Source organism: Zalophus californianus, chromosome 9, assembly GCF_009762305.2.
Source record: "Zalophus californianus isolate mZalCal1 chromosome 9, mZalCal1.pri.v2, whole genome shotgun sequence".
Lineage (NCBI taxonomy): Eukaryota > Metazoa > Chordata > Mammalia > Carnivora > Otariidae > Zalophus > Zalophus californianus.
In genome coordinates this window covers 73,573,332-73,593,083 of record NC_045603.1, presented here as the reverse complement: position 1 = coordinate 73,593,083, position 19,752 = coordinate 73,573,332, and the positions used below count along the sequence as shown (strand labels likewise).

Here is a 19,752-nt window from a genome sequence, read left to right as displayed (position 1 = left end):
TACCCTAGCATTTACCTGAAATCAAGATTTTAGTTTTGCCTGCCTTCAATAAGTTTTTATGCCTCTACTAAGGCCCTTCTGCTCTGCTTTTGTGCTGTTCCAACAGGTGATCAAAAATACTTGTAAAATCAATGAGAACATTTAATAAAATAATAAATCAGTAAGATAATAGCTTAAAAGAGGAAGTTTATTAGTCTTTGAAAAAATTAAGAAACAATATAATAAAATGTAACATCTGCTTTTAAACAGATTTTCCCCCTTTTTAAAGGTATTCTAATAATTTATGGATAGTAAAACAACACATTTCAAAAATAGTGTCAAAAATATAAAGAACGTAAAAATGACATTAACCAAATAAGTCTAAAACTTCATAAAGATATTATAAAATTTTATGACAAATAATTTTAAAAAACAAAGTGTTAAAAATATCATTATCAATAAGCCTGTACATATTATAAAGACATCAATTATTTCCAAACTGCTATATCCATTTAATGCTCAGCCATAGCAAAAAATACTCTTGAAGAAAGCCAAGGTGGGAAAGACTATTTCCCACATTATTCCAAGGCTTATTGTAAATCAATAGAAATTAAGACCATGTCAAATTGGTGAAGAGGAAAAAAATAAACTATTGGAACAGAAAAAGCAGTCTAGCAACAGTGTATAGTATATTCAGATCTCTATCGTAAGAAAAAGTAAGTATTGCAGATCAGTGTGGGGAGAGAATTAGTTTGGGGACAATTCCTTCTCCATATAGAAAAAAAAAATGAAGTTACACTGTTACCTTTTACTGTTCAAAATCAACTCCAAGTAAATTAATGATGAAAATGTGAAAGGGCAAAACTATATAAATTTTTTAAAACAGTGTGTGTTTATGATTTCATGTTCAAAAGTATTTCTTTAGTTATAAATTGATAAAGAAAATTATTGGTAAATTTGACAATAGTTTAGTTAGGAACTTGTGTTCAATAAAAGATACTAAAAAGACAGTGAAAAGATAGGTCAGAAATTTGTAGATCTATTTGTAACACATATAACTGAAAAATCAGTACTATAAAGCTAATGGCCCAAGAGAAAAATGGGAAAAAAACATTGAACAGATCAATACACCTTGAAAAGCCAAAGAAGAGGAAAAATGCTTCATCTTGTTTTTAATCAGAGACACACAAATAAAATACGTAATGAACTGATAATTCACTCACCAGATTGACAAAAATTAAGATGACCGAGGAACCGGTTGTATTTTCTTGTGAAGCGCTGGCCAATTCAGTAAAATGCCACTCTGTATTGGCTTTCCTTCCTTCCCTGCCTCATTTGTTTCTCCTTACCCTTCTTGCCTTGAGATTGCTTCCCCCCCACCCCATCCCCAAACAACACCTTCACCAGGTAAGTTTTGCCTCGGGTTCTTTTTCCTAGGCAATCTCAGCTAGAACATCCTTTGCCACTTTCGAAGATAATGGCATAAGACTGAATTCCCTTTCCTTTGCTGTTTATTACCACTAACATTCTCTACCTGCTGTAAGGCTTTGCCTTGGCTCATGCACAGAAGGGGTAAGTCTCACTTGATGGCAGAAATCTGAGCTTTTGGAAAGGAAAGATCAGAACAGGAAGGGATTCTTCCCTCCGAATTAACTCAGTGTTGAAACAAATAAAACAGAGTGAAAGTTGAGTTTCGTAGAGAGGAAATGAAATTAACCTTTGTTTTCTAAAAGGTATTCACAGGAAGTACTAGCCCACCCTCTTCCGTTTTCCCATTTTTTCAAACAGCTTTATTGAGGTGCAGCTGATATACCCAAATCCACACATATTTAATGCATGCAATTTGGTGACTTTGGACATATGCATATACCCCTGAAATCATCACCACAATCACACATATCCATCCCTGCCAAAAGTTCCTCATGTCCTTTTTTAAAATTTTTGTGGTAAGAACACTTAACATGAGATTTATCCTCTTGAAAAAATTTTAAGTTCACAATACAATATTGTTAACTATAGGCAATATGATGCACAAGAGATCTCCAGAACTTATTCTTCTTGTATAACTGAAACTTTATCCGTTTCTTTCAGAGGTGACAGAGATGTAAATAATCAGTAGTACCTTGCACCCTGTAGGGACCCCCCAAATATATCTTTGTGTCATATCATACCAAGTGACAAAACAATACTCATCTTTGAAATGTATTTGGATCACATAGCTTAAGTGAGATCAGTAAAAAAAAAAAAAAAAAAAAAAAAATTGCTGCATAAAGTCTAAAATTTGAAAAGAGAATAACTCAGAATAGTTATTAAAAGATATACTCTCTAAAGATAGACTCTTCAAAGTGCTTGTAAAAAGGAGAGTTTTTCTTTAAAGTAGCAACTTTTATCATTTTATTTAAGTTTGGAAACAATTTGCCTTCAATTGAAAATTTATTTTTTCCCAGGCCTTGGGCTGTATGGAATATTGACTTGACAACAGTTACTGTAAAGGGAATTATGAAAAGGATTTGCCTTTTTGTCCTGCGCTATAACCTTCTGCATTATTTGAGAAAAATGACAATAAATTTGAGAAGTTTTCCAACTGACAAGAGATTACAGAAGTGAGCAAGACCGACGTGGGTGTGTGTACCTGTCTGCCTGCTTGCACCAAATTCTGTCAAACGCCAAAGATGAAAGCCCAGTTTCTAGGGCCAGCTTCAAACCTAAACGCTTCCTGCTACATGACAATCCTGCACACACTGGACCTCCAGGTAGAAATGTTCTGACGCATGCCTTTTCACCATGAAGAAGCATAGAGTGGTAGTAAAGTAGCCCAGAGCTGGAAACAAATCGACCTGGGCTCAAATAATGGCACGGCTACTTACTTACCCCATGACCTTGAGTAAGGTCCTTCACTATGCTGAGTCTCAGTTTCTTCATCTGGAAGATGGGAATAATACATTTTTTAATAAACCTTATGAAAGAAAGCCTTCTCCTTATTTCATTGTCCAAAGGTCGTTACTACACCTTAGAACACTATGTGACACCATGGAGATGTTTAACAGATTTTTTAATTAACAGTAATTCTCATTTCATTGGTACGTTGTGAGAATTAAATGAAATAATATAAATAATAAGTTTTAATATTTTTATTAATTAACATTTTAATTATTGTATTAATGATAAATATTATTACTAAGATTTATGAGAAATATTTACAATAATAAGTATAAAAATTACTACTAATTGTTATTGTTTCATATAAAATCAGAATATTTCCTATTTTACATGTTCTCCTCGTACAGTTTAGACATTTTAAGTCTAGTCTCAACTTCCTCCTAGGACTATATGTCTATTTGTTTAACTGACAATTATAGAATCTAATGTCAGGTATTTGTTGCAACTTGGGGTGAAGCTGCTGTGTACATCTAGCTGAAGAACTAATGAGATCAGCCCGAAAGACCGAGGTCGGTACTATCAAGTAAAGTGCAGCACGGGGGAACCACCAATCAAGTTATCATGTTTTATGTTAGCAATATTTTTCTCCCTATTGTTTCAAGATGGTGCCATTTATTTCAACAGATGTTTTAAAAGCTTTCTGAAAAGCAGTAGTTCGCAGGAGACAAATTTACTTCCAAGTTTTGCCTCCAGAAATGAAAGGAAATTATGTGAAGGGGCAAGAAAAAAAGGTATCTGCATATTAGGAGGTATTAATTTTTCAAAATGGTAGGAAGGGACAGAGCCTTGGTGTTCTACTTTTGGTCCTCCCTCTAACAGTGCCCTAGAGGAGAGAAAGATGTTTGAAGGGACGTGGGCGTGGGAAGCACCTCAGGAGGCTATTCGGATCTGTAGAATCCAACGTTCTCAAGTTCTGCCAAGACTTCCCAGGTACACGCAGAGCAACAACAGAAGGAGCAGACCTCTCACGGACACCAGGCTTGGACAACTGGGCTTGTATCTTAGCAGCTGCCAAAGGCAAAAAGATCTTCCTCAAAAAGTTTTTCTCTGCCTAAGACCACTAGGATCTTTCCATAACACTGAAAGTAGAGAGGAGAGTAGTCCAGTAATGACTGAGAAAGATTTTTTCCTACCGGGGCAGGTTAAGATGGAGGCTAAGAAACATCTGATTTGTTTTAAAGGCAATAAAGTAATGTAATCTTTCCTGTATATCCATGACTTAAATTAGGATGGAATCTCATGAAACCCAGAGAATTTGACAAGTACAAAAGTTATCAGGCTTGGTAGGAAAAGACAGAGGAGGGGTTTTGTAAAAATGATCAAGCCCAAGAAGTGTGATAATATGATTGAGAAGAGATTTGTGTACAGTTGAGTACCAAGATAGGGAGAAAGTCAATTGAATCTAATATTAGCAAAAGAAGGCTAGACAGTAAAAAAGCTTGGGCTCATGAAGTGGCGGACAGAACAATGGTTCCCCAAAATTGTCCTTTTCCTAACCCTCCAGTATACTTTGGAATATGTGGTCTTACATTTCAAAAGGGACTTTGCGGATGTAATTAAGGTTAAGGAGCTTCACATGGGAATATTGGCCTGGATTATCTAGGTGGATCCAATCTAATGACATGATTCCTTAAATCTGTGTTCCGAAAGATTCGAAAATGGAAGGAGGGTCAGAGAAAAATGCAACACTGCTGGCCTTGAAGATGGAGGAAAGGGACCCTGAGCCAAGGAATAGGAAGAAGCAAGCACCTAGAAGCTGGAAGGTAGAGACACTGCCTTAGAGCTTCTAGAAAGGAACATATCTCTGCCAACACCTTGGTTTTAACCCAGTGAGCCCCATATCAGATTTCTAACCTACAGAGCTGTAAGTTAATAAATTCGCATTGTTTTTTGGCCACTAAATTTGTGGTGGCTCCTTATGCCAGCAACAGAAAACCAATCCACACGGCTAGAGTTCTAAGTATTCCTGCTAAAGGGATGGTATCAATTATAGGGCAATTGAGAGGTAACTTATGATTGCCATCTCTCTGAGTTGGGGGGCACTCATCTCAAATAAAAAGAAATATCTTCACATTTAGTACAACTTCTTTCAAAACCGTTAGCTAAACATACAAATATGTACTATTCCTCTGGTACATAATCCTATTGCCTTATATTTTACTACTTTTTAGTGTATGTCCAGTCCCTCCTACTGCTGTACTTTTTTTGAAGTTGAGATGCAGCTACTCTTCAAAATAACTCCCCACTCCCTGACTCTATCGCCGTGTTAGACACCTGGGATACATGAATCAGTGTATGGTTTCGATTATACGTGGACTAACCCATATTCTCTGTAATCTTAACCATACTATTAGCATCCTACTAAAACATATGGTCCTAAAATATGAAGGCCTTTCTTATCATACATTCTTAAGAGTTCCCCAAAGTAGTATGGGTATAAAAACCTATAACGTGGGGGAGACTGTGAAAGGACCAGGGTGGAAAGGATGGGTTACACAGTGAAAGTCATGCAGCCCTGAGGTGCAATTGCAACACCTGGTCAAACACTTGTCTTTCAACAGACCCTCTCTGACTTTTGCAGTGGAAGGGGTGGACAGGAATGTGTGGCTGCAGGGAATATGGCTCCAACAGTGGTGCTGCTAGGACAGCATGAGGCATGGAGAGGTTCCTAAAAGGGGAACAAGAGGGTTGGCTTTCCAAAATCCTCATCTGCATCCAGTAGGCATCGCAAAGGCTGAACTCAAAACAAGTCTGCTCAGTTCTTTCTACAGCAGCTTTAATGGGGTTCCTTTGTAGGGATCCACTCTCTGAGTTGCCGTACCCTTATTTTTTTCTGTAGCGTCTTGGATTTTTCCCCTAGAATCATTAATTTTAGCTTTTACGACTTTCTAAAATGCATTTTGTTCAACATGGCGACAAGGACGGAGGGAGTCTGAGGCATACGGAAATCCAGTTCTAATCCAGGTTCTGCTGTCTTGAAATGTTTGCCTCTCTTGGGGTTCTTCAAAATTGAGATGTTAATATCATTTTAAAGCGGTCTTTATGATTTATTGCACATACACAAGATCACAAATACTGAAAGGCTTTGGTCTCCCTGGAAAGAAGATGGGAGGGAGGGAGAGAATCATGTCCATTTAAAGCATTTCTGTTTCTACCACAAACTTTTCCCCCTACCTGTTATTATTTTGAAGAGAACATGTTCCTAAAGTGATGTAGAGCCTCTTGCCATTTAATTTCCAAATCTGCACACTTGAGAATAAGTCTAATGAAACTTTTAGTGACTTTTTGATGATATAAAGCACCCTGAACTACCTTACCTCAGCCACGACATCCTTAGCTCTGCTCATGTGAAAGCCACCTGTAGCACATGTAAAACAGTAACAGGAAGCTAGACATCGTGTAATAATTTTCTTATCCCCTGCCGATGAAGGCAGCAGCCTGATCATATTCTTTCACTCCTAAGAGAACATTTTAAGCACCAACTATATTATAATAGAGCCAGTCTTCTCAGCCACAAGGAAAAAAAAATGTAACAAATGTAGATAATTACCCACCGAAATACAGTGGGTAATTATAGGACTCCTGTACTTTAACCAGAATATAACTCCCAATTATCTCAAAAGTGTAACTTTATACAATCAGAAACAGTTACCAATCAAAGAGGTTACAAAAGAAAAAATGGTAAAACCTTACATGGTTGAATTGGAAGTAGATAAAAAGAAATTTATTATTGGTTAAAAATAACACCGGGAACAAGAATATTCATCTGATGCCACGTGGGGTCGTTAGTCTTTAGGCTGTGTCTTGGTAACATTAGCCCTGACTGCAAACCGATTTCTTTTCAGTACTTTTTACAGTCATCTATTTTTAAGAAAGACTGCAGCTGAGAGCTTAACTGGCCTTGTTTCTTTCTTGCAGGTCCCACATTGGTATGAACAGTTTCTTTCTTCTCGGATTCACACTCTTTCCTTTTTTTTAAGTTCCACACAGTGATAAACTTGTTCTTTAAAAGGATATAAACCGGGAATTAGATAGGTAAGCATTAGGTACCTGTCATGAAAGAATGATCCCTGTCACGGTAAAAATGGGGACTCTTTTAACTAATTCTGGCTTCATACCCTGGGGCGAGGAAGAGGATGGAAAATTGTTGTCATAATAGTCATCACCTCTATCGATTGCTTATTTGTAGTATTTGGCAAAGCGTTTGGAGTTAAGTTGAAGCCCTCCCGAGTTGTTTGTAATAGATACAAGAGGGGCCCTCTTTGGCACACCCTCTGTAGGTCACTCACCTGCTTAACATATAATATTTGAGTCTTTAACATAAAATATTGGTATTCATATCCCCATTTTCCAGTCAAAGGAAGGTTCACAGGCCTGGAAAGGGCCTGTGATTTGGAGCCAGCGTGACACTACAGCCCAGGCTCACGCTTTGCACCATTGCTTGTCCTCCAGAGAGCTGCCCTCCTGGGCAAGTGCTCACACACCTGGGCAGAGGGGGACACAGGCGTCTTGTTGCTGGAATTACTGTGTGTGAGTCCACTGACTGCCTGATCTTTTCATTCTCCCTCTTCTTCCTCATCCTTTGCTTCAAGAACACGAACCACAAATGAATTCTCAGGACTGCCTGGGACTCCCACCATGCTCCTGTCATAAATTCACTTTGCCACTGTCTGAAATGCCTGTGGCGTACCTTCTCTCTCTTCCAAGTTCCTGCTCCCCACCTTCAATCCCATTTCCCCTATCACTCCTACTGATGAACAAATCATTAAAATAGAAGTTTTTCTTACGGGCAGATCTTCAGCCTCCCACCACCTAACCCATAAATCTGTGCATATCTCTTCGTAGGTTCTTCTTCCTCAGCAACAGTAAGATGTCCCTGCTCTTTTAAAGCCCATCCCTTCCCCATTAATGCTATCCTAGCCTTTCGTCTCAATGACTTCAACCCTTGGATTACTGCCTTTTGCATTAGCCATCTTGTCCAGTCTTCCGGCTCATTTCCTAACAGCAAACGAACACACTCTCGTATCTCTCATTTCTTAAAAAAACAAAGACAATAAAACAATACCCTCCTATACTCACATTCTTCTCAGCTACAGCACCATTTCTCTACTCCTTCCAATTTCTCTACTGCTTCAGCCAAACCTGCCAAAGATCTAACACTCTGTCTCTACTCCCTCATTTCCCTTTCACTCTTTCACTGAGTTTAGTGTGATGCCCATTCCCACTACCCCCCGGGAATGAATGCTCTTGGTATTGTCAGTCTCCATATTGCTGAACTCTGGACACACTCATCTTATCTGACTTGGGGCAGCATCTGATGGAACTGACCATGTCACTCTTCTTAAAACAGTCTCCTCAGCTGGGACACAAGACATCACTCCTTCCTGCTTATCCAATTGTTTCCATTTGGTTTTCTTAGCTGAATCTTTTCTTCTATACAATGCTAAATATTGTGAGTGGATCCAGTCAGGATTTAGGGTTGGAGGGCCCATTTGTCAAGTTCATTTTTTTACACTCTTTCAGTCTCAATACCTTGTCTCATCCCTCCCTGTGGGTTTAAGCATCATTTGTATGCATATAATTCCCAGGGGTTTTTAAAATCTCAAACCCAGATTGCTTCTCTCCATTTTATACATCTTGCTGCCTCCTTGATCTTTTCATTTAGATATTTCACAGAATAATGAGGAGGGAGTAACTTCTGCACACCAGTTCTTCTGCCCAGCAAGTACCATGTGGAAGGAGATCAGTATCTCGAGGATTCAAGGAAGGTGAGTGAGACTCTAAGGTTTTTAGATCTTGAAAAGTGGGTTTTATCTCAGTTTTGCTTTTTTGCCTTCATTCCAATTTCACTGGGAACTGAATCACTGCACATGCAAATGGCTTTAATTTCAAAGGAAATGTAAATGAAGTGCTATGATCACTCAAACTAGAAGTCTGCAGTCAAGGATAAGCCAAGTTTATCTTCGTCTGCCTGCAAACCTCGATTTCTCAATTAAATCTTCACAACTTTTTCATCTCATAGCATTTTCAATCGTACATGATTAGTTACAGGAATAGCCAAAACTGTGGAAACTATTAAGTTGAACAAACCTTGTAACCGAAGGAAAGAACTCAGTCATCCAGCTGCAACACTAGACCAACAAATCCAGCTCCCTGCCTCCTCATAAGGATAGTCAGGACAGAGAGTATCTGCATCCTCCCTAGACAAGTGAGAGCACAACTCACAAACATTCCCAAACCTTACCACCAAAGTATAGCAGGTACATGTATACGTTCTGAGTTTTCTGATTTAGTCCCAGATTGTTGAGTTATGAAAGGAAATGTATACTTTCCTAAGACAAACTGCTAGCATTAAAGAGACTTTTCCCCCATGAGATGTAAAAATGTTTCAAAATCGTTTGCATTTTCGGTGTACTTGTCACGCACACAGGGTAGGTAGTTTATTCTCTTCACATCCTGGCTGCTGGACTGTTTCCCAAAACTGGCTAGTTCGTTCATGTCCTTACATAAAAATGGGAACCGTATGAGTAATAATGGGCATAGTTTTCTTACTTTCCAGTGGGGGAACAAAACACATCAAGATCATTCATTCATTCAAAATTTTGAGTACCACAACGTGTAAGATGGTAAACTAGGAGCTCTGTGAGGCCTAGCAACAAACAAGATGGTGTCCTCGGTCTCAAAGAGTATACAGTGGTAAATCAGCAACAGCTTCACAGACGTCTAGATGCCATAGAACAAAAATAGATACCACCTATTTCTGTTTTGCAAGTGCAAATTCCAATCTTCCAATGGCTGTGGACATGATCATTCTTTTTTTTTTTACACCAAGTATGTTTATAGCATATGATGGTGTCCATAAATAAATAACTTACTTCATAGTATTTTCAAGCTGGTTGAAACAACAAAACAGAGAGGGAATGACCATTAGAAATCTTGGATTAAATTTTTTTAATTTCTTAATCTTTCCCTTATAGCTCACATCTAATCTGTCAACCAGTCCTGTCAACTTCATCTTCAGAATATATGCATAACGTGACCATGCCTTATTCGCTGTATTGCCACAATCCCAGGCTACATGACCATTGTCTCTTACCTGGATTGTCACAATTGCTTCTTAACTGGTCTCTCTCTTTCATATCAGCCCAGAGGTAGATTTATCTGGAACCTAAAGAAACTTGAGTTTCATGGTCCCTTTGTGCATGACCCCATTGACACTTTTACACCTAAAACTCTAGTTGTTGTAATGTTTTGTAACTTTTCTTAAAGCACCTGATTTAAACTCCAAACTCATTTAAGTTCCCAAATATCCTACCCCACTGTATTGGTCTGAACGCTTGTGTCTCCTCAAAATATAGGTGTTGGAATCCAAACCCCTATCGGTGATGGTACCAGGAGGGGGGCCTTTGGAAGGGGTCATACGGATGGGAGCCCTCCTGAACGGGATTAGAGCCCTTATACAAAGAGGCCAGAGAGCCAGCTAAATCTCTTTCTTCCATGTGAGGATACAACTAGAAGTCTGCAACTTGGAAGACAGTCCTCACCTAACCATGCTGGACCTTGACCACAAACTTCCAGCCTCCCAAACTATAAGAAATAATTTTTGGGGGGCGCCTGGGTGGCTCAGTTGGTTAAGCGACTGCCTTCGGCTCAGGTCATGATCCTGGAGTCCCAGGATCGAGTCCCACATGGGGCTCCCTGCTTGGCAGGGAGTCAGCTTCTCCCTCTGACCGTCCTCCCTCTCATGCTCTCTATCTCTCATTCTCTCCCTCTCAAATAAATAAATAAAATCTTTTTAAAAAGGGCATCTGGGTGGCTCAGATGGTTAAGCATCTGCCTTGGGCTCAGGTCATGATCCCAGGGTCCTGGGATCGAGTCCCGCATCGGGCTCCCTGCTCCTTGGGAGCCTGCTTCTCCCTCTGCTTCTCTCTCTCTCTCTCTCTCCCTCTCTCTCTCCCTCTGTCTCTCATGAATAAATAAATAAAATATTTAAAAAAACTTTAAAAAAAATAATTTTTTGTTGTTTAAGCCATCCAATCTATGGCATTTTGTTACTGCAGCCTGTGAAGACTAATACAGTAATTGGTACCAAGAAGTGGGGTGCTGCTGAAACAAATACCTAAAAATGTGGAACTGACTTTGAAACTGGGTAATGGGTAGAGGCTGGAAGAGTCTTGAGGTGCATGCTCAAAAAAGCCAAGATGGTTGTAAAGAGACTACTAAAGGTGATTCTGGTGAGAGCTCAGAAAGAAAAGAGAGCTGGAGAGAAAGTTTCCATGTTCTTAGAGAATACCTAAATAATGGTGAACAGAATGTTCATGGAAATATGGACAGTGAAGGCCATTCTGATGAGATTTCAGATGGAAATGAGGAACATGTTATCAGGCAATGGAGAAAAGGCAATCCTTGTTATAAAGTGGCAAAGAACTTGACTGATCTGTGTTCTAGTGTTTTGTGGAAGGTGGAACTTGTGAGTGATGAAACCGAATTTTTGGCTGAGGACATTTCTAAGTAAAGTGTTGAAGGGATGGCGTGGTTCCTTCTGACTACTCATGGTAAAATATAAGAAGAGAGAAATGAATTAAAGAAGCAACCAGAACTTAGATATTTGGAAAATTCTCAGTCTGTCCATTTGCAAAAAATGAGAAAGTTTGTTCTGAAGAGAACATTAAGGATATGGCTGAGCAATCATTTAATAAGGAGACTATGAGTGTGGCTCAGCCATTTAAGCAGACCAGGAATAGAGATGGGACTATACCAGCAAAGACACTGCCAGTTTGAACTAAAGCAGACAGAGAATGTAGGATGGAATAAAGAAAGTCTGGCAGACCTCTTAGATTCTACAAGACAGGCCCATAAAGCTATTCAGCTGCTAACTGTGCTATTGTTCAAGAAAAGGAAAGAAGGACCCCAAAGGCGACTCAGAGATCATCACTGCTACCACTTCTAGCACAGGCCCAGTAGGCATAGGCCTGGGTGGTGGGGGGGGGGGGGCAAGGCGGCTTCCATCTTGGTTTCAAAGAGCAGGACCACCATCCAGCAGAGCCCTGTCATCAAGACTCCTGCAGAGTAGAAGTGTGAGTGGTGCCCTGGAAGAGAGGCACATAGTGGAGGAGGTGGCCACCACCGAGAACTGTGTAAGCAGTGCCACGCTGAACCAAAAGGAGGGTCACCTGCCAAACAGTGGGGGTGACATTGCTAACCCAGTGGGCCTGGAGGGCAAAGCACCTAAGCAAAGAATATTATTCTCCTGCCTTAGGAGCTAATGAGATTTGTCTTGTTAGGTGCTGGACTTACATGGGAACCAACCCTTCTTCCTTCCAATTTCTCCCTTTTGGAATGGGATCATCTCTCTCTCCAATGTTTGTCCTACTACCAAATTTCAGAAGCACATACTTGTCTGGCTTCACAGGTTCACAGCTGGAGAGGAGTTTTGTCTCAGGATGAATCATACCTTGAGTCTCACCCATACCTGATTTGTATGATATTTAGATAAGACTTTGGACTTTAGACTTCAAAGTTGATGCTGGAATGTGTTACTTTTGGAGTAACTGGGATGGAATATAAGTATTTTGCATGTAGGGACATGAATCCCAGCAATGAAATTCCTATCTGACAGCATACACAAAACTAAAGCAGACACATTCATGATTTAAATGTTTTAAAAACTTTAAAATTCTTTAAGAATATATAGAGATCTCTTCTTAGAAATTTCAGTTTAAAAAGGCTTTTGAAACACACCAGAGATAGAAACCACGAAGAAAAAATAAAGAAGATTTGATTACAAACAAAGCTTAAAACTAGCTGGTAAAAGACACAATAAATAGATTAAAAGACAAAGAGTCTAGGAAACATATTTGGAATGACACACAGAAAAGAATTCATATTTTACAATTCAAAAAGAAAAAGAAAAACTCTTCAGTAAGAAAATGGCAAGCAATATATACTGGTTTCATCACAGAGAAATAGAAGTAGCAAAGAAAAAGATGCTACACCTCACTCAACGAAAGAACTGAAGTTTTTGTTGTTTTCTTGTTTTTCTTGTTATCAAAATTTTCTTGTCACTACAAGAAAATACCTTTCAGCTTCTTGGTTGCCTTGTGTTGGTGAATGCATTGAGAAGTCAATTTGGTAAGAGGTACAAACATTTTGAGGGCATCGGGATTATATGTATAAAAATTTGAGATGTGCATTTTTAGATGTAATAATCTGATTTTAAAAACTTACATGGAGGGGCACCTGGGTGGCTCAGTCAGTTAAGTGTCTGCCTCTCACCAATGATCCCAGGGTCCTGGGATTGAGCCCCACATTGAGCTCTCTGCTTAGCGGAAAGCCTGCTTCTCCCGCTCCCACTCCCCCTGCTTGTGTTCCCTCTCTCGCTGTGTCTCTCTCTGTCAAATAAATCAATAAAATCTTTAAAAAAAAACTTACATGGAAATAATGAGGCAAGTAGATATAACACTATGTTCTATCATGTTTATTGCAGCATTGTTTATAATATTAAGGTAGTAGAAACAAGAAAATGTTTATCCTTAGGGATTGGTCAAACTAATTTCCTCACATGGGAACAATGGAACATAACTATTCAAAAAGATAAGTTAGTTTGATAGGAATTAATATAGAAGAAATATCCAACATTGTTATAGTTTTTAAAATATTTTGTATTTTGTATTTCCCATGGATGTAGAAAGATAGCTACATGTTTTTAAAAATCTGGAAGAATATACAATGAAATGATAAAATTTATATTTGGGAGATAAAGAAGGACTGTGACTTTCTACTTCTTAGAAATCAGTATTGCATAATTTTTTATGATGATGTACTACTTTGAAAATCAACAAAATCACTAAAGATACTTCCATTATGTAAAAGAAAAAAAGTGAGGAATTTCCTTTCACTTAAGAAATATATGTCTTCACATATATGTGTTCTTCTATCCATATAAACCTAATTTTCCAATAAAATCTCAATTAACATCTATAATTTGTTATAATTATTAAAATGTGTTTTTCAGAATGTTACACTATGTATTAATATATCCTTTGAATTTCTCACCAATTCTATGGGACTTAAATGATTTCTTAAAAAGTTATATTATCTAGGCCAATGCTCCAAATACTCAGAAGTCCACATAGCTGGAGAAGCTGCACATATTTTTTTAAAACTGAGCTCAGGTAATACCGTTCCCTGATGCCATATGAATTGTAACATAGAAGGAAATTTTCATTGATTCTTCTTCAAGGTGCTTACCTTGCCAATTGCTGGTATAATGTAAACTTTCCAAAAATTGTTGAAATAAGAATCTCCAATATTCATAAAAACAGTGTTTTATATTACATATATTAAGATATTCCCACCCATTAAGTACGGTTACAAGTATAAGAACTGTCTATTTCCATCAATTGTTAGTGCTGCAACATGTCAACCCAAGCAACGGCAATTTAATAACATGATCAGTTGCTTCTAATTAAAATCTCTAATTTTCTTTACTTGAAAAGGTACAATAAGTAGATCAATCTAATACCCATGCTACTTTGGCAAACAACCTTCCCTATGTTTTTTTGTTTGTTGCCTTTTATATGAGAGAAGGCTGTGAAATGGTGGAAAAACCCCTGGATGGGGCAATCAAGAAATTTGGATTCTACTCTCAATAGTTACAAAAAGCCAGGATAATGCATTTAATTGGATGGGGGCCCAAGTTTCTGTTCGATAGAATGAAGTGTTATAATCAGTAAATTCTTACTCACTGCCCCTCTTAAAAATCAAGTCTTGAAATGATTCAAGGGGAAAAAATGTCTATGATTCTACATCCTGTCTTTTCTACAAATACTTAATGACCCAACACCAAATCTCTTTCCCTTGCTGAACTTTTTACTATTATATTTATATTTAAATATTTTTTATACATTCCTGTTAAATTATGTCATTTAGGTAATAAATTTCTTGATTTGATATAAGCTAGTCTTAAAAAAAAACTTTGTCCATAAGCCTCTAGCATCATTAAGTCATATACAAATTATATTATATGGTGACATGTTCAAATAATAAAGACTATGGCTTTACTTTCTACATTTAACACTTTACCTTTTGGAAATTTTGATGTGTGGAGTAATAAAAAATTTATTCCATAAAAACAAAAGCAAAAACAAAAAAACAATATATAGTGACATGTTCTATCATTACATTAAGAAAATAGAAACATTATTTTATAAAATTTAAAATCTCTCTCATCTGCAAACATTTCATTGTGAAACAAATTTCCTGTGAGAAAAGAGAATGAAAATGATTCTTTTATTGGAAACTGAAAAAATAATACACAAAAATGATGCCAGTTCCATGACCTGTGTGTATGTGTGTATCTGTGTGTGTTACAGTATAATCACTATACTTTCTAATCTTCTTGTTCCTTTCCATTCTCACCATATCATTTAAGGTACACTTAGGAATATCATACTTTTTTTTTCAGCACATCTGTGCTATTATATCCCCATTGACACAGTTGAAATCCCAGAGACCAGTATGAAGGCATAGAGGGATGTCTAATAGCCTGTTTTAAAAAAAAAAAAAAGAAAGTTATTAAATGCAAAAAAAGTTAAGTGCTCACAAGTGCAGGTCTTCAGGACTGCATAACATAATGCTCTAGTCTGCAAACAGTTTAAAATTCCTATATATTGAGCATCTAACGTTGCAAGTTGTCCCCTGGTAGCACCCAAAGAAACAATGGTAAAAACTGGGGGGCTCAAGAACTCCTTTGAGAATATAATTAAATCATGGAATTTCCTCCCAAAGCATATACGGACAAATGTAATTCTTTCAAATTTGAGAGTGGGGGATTATGCTCCCCAGCCCCCTTCCCCCTCCTTGCCCTTAATCCATTCGACCAGGAAGTAATATAATAGAGGTGTAAAGGCTCCCAAGTCAGAAAAACTTGAGTTCACATCTCAGTTCTGCCTTTTAATATCTGTGACATTAGGAAAATCACGTAATTTTTATAGCCTTAGTTTCCTCATTTTTAAAAATTTTTTATTGTTATGTTAATCACCATATATTACATCATTAGTTTTGGATGTAGTGTTCCATGATTCATTGTTTGTGCATAACACCCAGTGCTCCACGCAGAACGTGCCCTCTTTAATACCCATCACCAGGCTAACCCATCCCCCACCCCCCTCCCCTCTAGAACCCTCAGTTTGTTTTTCAGAGTCCATCGTCTCTCATGGTTCATCTAGTTTCCTCATTTTTAAAATGAGGTAAACAACAATGTCCACTTCATCCATTTACAAGTATTTGTTAAGTACCCACTATACATTGTTTTAGATCCCTCATGGAGCTTTAATTCTAATAGAAGAAAACCAACAATAAACATGTAAACAAGGTAGCATAACTTTTAAAAACAGAGTATGTGAAGGTGGGGGCGGGGATGGTCAGGGAAAACCTCTCTGGCAGTAAAACCAAAATAAGTCACGGTGTAGAGTACATCAGGCAGAGGGACTAGAAGGCGTACAGGCTTAAGTGTTCAGGGAGAGAAAGAAGGCAGATAGGACTGAACAAACAAAAGGGAGAATGGAATACAAGATCACCGAAGAAGGCAGATATTCAACCATATAAGGCCATAACAAAGAACTGAAAAAATTTTCATTGTCTTTTTTTTTAATTTATATTATGAAAACTGTCAAACATACAAAAGTAGAGAATATAGTATACTTTCATGTGAACAGAATCAACAATTATGATTTTGCCACACATCTTTATCTTTTCTTTTTTTCTTTCTTTTTTACAGGGATGGGATACTATAGCATTTTAAAGGAAGTTCCTGAAATCATGTTATTTCACCCATAAATTTATCTAAAAATAAGGTCAATCTCTTCCATAACCAAAATGCCTAACACCTAACAAAATTAACCATAATCCTTTAATATTCTCAAGCGCTCATCCACATTTCCTCAATTTTCTCCAAAATGTCTTTTTAAAAATTGATTTGTTTGAAAGGAGATAGATTATATTGAAATTGCAGTTGAAGCCATTAAAGTGAGTTAATAAGCTGTGATTTTTTAAAAAATCATTCTGGCAACTCTGGAAAATAATTTACAGAAAAGCAAAAGTCGTTGCCATGAAACTATTTAGGAGGCTGGTGCAGTGTCCAGAAAAAGATGAGAGTGGCTTGAGCCAAGGAGTCATAGGTGACACTGAAAGAATCAAACCGGAAGACACTGCTAACAGAACTTTCTAATCCATTTCATGTGGTAGGATTCATTCCTAGGAAAAAAGGAATTGAGGGGTGGCATTTAGTTTTGGAATTGAAGGGCAGGGCCAATTAATTCCATGAACTAAAAGGGGAAAGACTGAAGAGGAGCAAGAACAGGTTTGAGGGGAGAAAGCACCAGGCATAAGAAAGGTAGATGTAGGGCGCCTGGGTGGCTCAGTTGGTTAAGTGACTGCTTTCGGCTCAGGTCATGATGCCAGAGTCCAGGGATCGAGTCCCACATCGGGCTCCCTGCTCATCACGGAGTGTGCTTCTTCCTCTGACCCTACCCCCTCTTGGGCTCTCTCTCTCTCTCTCACTCTCTCGTTCTCAAATAAATAAATAAAATATTAAAAAAAAAAAAGAAAGAAAGGCAGATGTATGCACTTGAGGGGTTATCCCCTAAGAAATGCATTTAAAGTCATGGAACCAGAAGCTATGACGAGAGAGAGTTCAGTTAGAGACCAAAAAGGAGACTAGGACTCACCTCTGGGAGATTCATCATTTAAAATGTCAGCAAAGTAGACTGGAAACAAGCAATTAGTCATAGAGCAGCATAGCCAAGGACAACATGGTGTCAGGCACACTAAGAGGAGACTGTTTCTAAGAGTGGCCACCTGTGTCAAATCCCATCTGGGGGCTGACTTAGACGAGAACAGAGACTTGATAACTATCTTGTGACTTTGATGTTTCTAGACAGGTGGGGATAAAAGATTGGGAGCAAAGACAGTAAAGACAACCCAGACAGACAGTTTTAAGGAGTTCTATCGAGTACAGGAGTGGAGAGATGGGGTGAATAGCTGGAGGAAGATGCAGGTTCCTAGGAGGATAGTCTTGTTTAGTTTTGTTCAGGTACTACTAATGCAGGTTTGTTGATGGGAAAGACCTGACAGGAATAAATTGATGATATGGCTGAGTGTGGAGACAGCTAAACTGTTTCCATAGCTAAGAGCACAGTGGATTCAGAACACGAGAATTGTTATGCTTACGTATGAGCAGGAACAACCTTAAGAAGAAAGGCAAAACATATTAGAGTGCATGCAGGTAAATTGATAGATTTGGTACTTGGGAAACAATGCATTCCCTTCTTAATTGCTTCTATTTTCTGCCTCTATTTTTCTGTGTGAAATAATAAGCCACATCAACAGCTGAACATTGTGTGGGGTGGTGTTGAAGGTTTTAGAAGAAAAAGCATAAAATAACAGTCTCTGTGAGTGGGACTCTAAATACACTAGTATAGGACATTTAGTGGGATTGCCAGACAGGGTAGTGTGCTTGGAGATTAAATTAAAGGGAGACTTGTCAGCGCCATCATGGGATTATGTGCCAGAAGCTTTCAGCAGCTCAGGTGCAGGAACTGATTTAATCAATCAATTAGAACAGCGTTCCTGTCTGCTCTGTACAGAAAGTTGGTTTCCAAAACTGTTCAGGTTTGCAGTTTTAAAGTTTTCTTACTCTAAACCCCTTTATAGTGGATACTGTGACTCATCTCTCTCTTTGACCCTATTATAACATCCAACACAGAATATGACTTTCATCAGTGTTTATGACATGAATGAATGAATGAATGAATGGTTACCGATATCATCCATGTTTCACAGATAGGGACACTGAGTCAAAAAGGAGATTTTATGGCTCAGTCGGTTAAGAGTGGGACTCTCGATTTTGGCTCAGGTCATGATCTCAGGGTCGTGAGACCCCGCCCCGCCCCCAGCTCCAGCTGTGTGTGGAGCCTGCTTAAGATTCTGTCTCCCTCTCCCATCCCCCCAGCCCCTTAAAAAAAAAAAAAAAAAAAGGAGATTCTGTGACTTTTTTTTTGATTTGGTAACACATAAAAGACTAAAACCAGCAGTGATTAGAACTATGAATCTTAAACCTGACTGACCCTGAAAATCATGAGGACGACTTTTAAAAATATGTGCTCTTGCGGGAGCCATTGAGGAGCAGCCGCCATGGCTCTGCGCTACCCTATGGCCGTGGGCCTTAACAAGGGCCACAAGGAGACTAAGAACGTGAGCAAGCCGAAGCACAGCCGCCGCCGCGGGCGCCTCACCAAGCCCACCTAGTTTGTGCGGGACATGATCCGAGAGGTGTGCGGCTTCGCCCCCAACGAGCGGCGGGCCACCGAGCTGCTCAAGGTCTCCAAGGACAAGCGCGCCCTCAAGTTCATCAAGAAAAGGGTGGGGACACACATCCGAGCCAAGAGGAAGAGAGAGGAGCTGAGCAATGTCCTGGCCGCCATTAGGAAAGCCGCAGCCAAGAAGGACTGAACCCCTTCCCCTCCATGTAATAAAGCCTTTTAGGAAAAAAAATAAATAAAAATAAAAATATGTGCTCTATCCAGCAACCACCCTCAATCAGTTGAATCAGAATAATTCAAGCAGAATTTCTCAGGGTAGACCCCAGGCATCTGTATTTTAAGGCTTCTAGGTGACAGGTACAGAGCGAGATTTAAGGATTACTACCCTCATAATGAGTCCTTGGGGAGCAGAGACTGTGTCTATTCATTGTAACTCCATCACCAGAGGCAGATTAGTCTAGTCTTCTGTGCACACCAAAGCCCTTGTTGGCTGACTCTCCTAGCCCTGAGC

General features: G+C 38.7%; 1 pseudogene; it reads left to right on the top strand.

Moving 5' to 3' along the window:
• Positions 1–19,113: 19,113 nt before the first annotated feature.
• On the top strand, positions 19,114–19,450 carry LOC113922765 (annotated as a pseudogene).
• The last annotated feature ends 302 nt before the right edge of the window (positions 19,451–19,752 follow it).